A 2,024-nucleotide genomic window follows, 5' to 3' on the forward strand; every position below is an offset into this window, starting at 1 on the left:
TTGGTTATTGATATCTCCCATAAGCATTATGTTTGATGCATAATGAATATAGTATAGGGTTCAACAAATACTATTATATTATATACTAAATATTTATGCGGTGAATAATGAATATAGTAATAATGGTAGAGATTTACTCAAATAAAAAAAAAATATATTATATATGAAATATATTATATATTATTCGGTTTGGATTCGGCAACGGATATGGATTGGGGACCCATATAATCATACCCAAAATCACAACTGAATAAAGTTCATTGTTTTTCCCATATCCATAATATACCCGAATTTTCATATATCCTGGTTATCCAAGGTTATCGGGTTTAATGGGTACCAGAAAGATTGTTATATATATTATATATCCTTCCTTTGTGAAAGGAGGCCAAATAATTGTTTGCCAGAAAGATTGTTATATATATTTTATATCCTTCCTTTTGTGAGAGGAGGCCAAATAATTGTTGGACGTGGCAAAGCAAAAATAGTTGGTCCTGGAACTCTTGCTTAAAGTGGAATTGGATTTCAATCAAGTATTATTGCCCTATGGATAGTGTTATTCACACATTTATTTTTGTCTCTCACACACCCTTGTTAACTTTAGGTTATTGATTTTCTTCAATTTATTCGATCCGATTGCTGAAAATTGAGAGGGGTGTATTAGAAGTAAAAATGAGTGTGTAGATAGCACTACCCTTTGTCATTTATCTTGCATGTTGCTAGCTATAGTTAAACCTTTATAAATTAATATCCTTGGAACTAAAGAAAATTTGTTTATTTAGCGAAAATTAAATAATCGATAATTTATTAATTTATCGATTAACATGTAACTTAATAATTTATTAAGGTATTCTTTATTTTCTTAAATATTGTACATTGTATTTAGTTTCTTGTTTTACGAACTAACAAATCTATGTATTTGTTTAACCAAGTAAAATTCATAAATCTATTTATTTTTTTCTAAAAATAGATTGTACATTGTTCAATGTACTACATTATTCCATTATGAACATTTAACCGAGCAAAAACTCTATTTAATTAAACAAAAGTTCTAGTAGCAGGAAATTATTAATTTATATATTATGTGTGTCATATCCTGGCCCGGGCCCCCACCACATCCCGGGCTTGAGTCCGCCATAGCATGATATTGTTCGTTTTGGGTCCCGACCACGCCCTCACGGTTTTGTTTCTGGGAACTCATACGAGCAGAACTTCCCAATAGTTCACCCATCCTAGGAATGCTTTAGCCCCTTTCTCGCTTAACTTCGGAGTTCCTACGGAACCCGAAGCCAGTTAGCTCCCAAAAACCCTCATGCTAGGTAGAGTTGGGAATATACATATAAGGCTTACATGATCCACTCCCCTGGACGATGTGGGATGTTACAATGTGAGACCTATATGATATTTTTTTTTATAATGTATTATCTTATTAATTTAATAAATTATTAATTCAGCACACTATCTTCAAGTCGGGATCGACCAAAAATATTATTCAACCGAGATTATTAATATATAAGGTGTTGAATTATGTACTTGAGATATATAATTGAAGTCAGAACAATAGAACATGAATCGTGCGAGGAGCACTTTCGAGCACATGAATATCAATTGGCAAAAGCTAAATGTGGCAATTAAGTGCATGTCTTCCGAGTTCCGACCAAGCAATTTTGATGTGCCTAGTGTGGATGGGATGCCTTCTGACCTCTTTATCTAGCTACTTAAGGTCAGTATTATCTCAAATTCAATCTTGGGATTGAAATCTTTGCAAGTGTTTTGGAGCCAGTTATGCCTAATAGCCTATGCTGGTTAGGAATACTTGGGTCTCGAGTATTTACCTTTTGATTTGTTCAATGCTATTTTAACACATATTTTATTGTTAGAAAAAAAAATGAACATGTTATTAATATTTCTTGAGCTTTAAAAAATAAATAACACGTGAAATTTGTTAATTGGACCAAATAAAAAATTAAGTACATAGAGTACTCACATGAGTGCCCAAGTGTTATCCTACTGGTTATAGTAACTCA

Source organism: Malus sylvestris, chromosome 12 (genome assembly GCF_916048215.2).
Source record: "Malus sylvestris chromosome 12, drMalSylv7.2, whole genome shotgun sequence".
In the NCBI taxonomy this organism is placed as follows: Eukaryota; Viridiplantae; Streptophyta; class Magnoliopsida; order Rosales; family Rosaceae; genus Malus; species Malus sylvestris.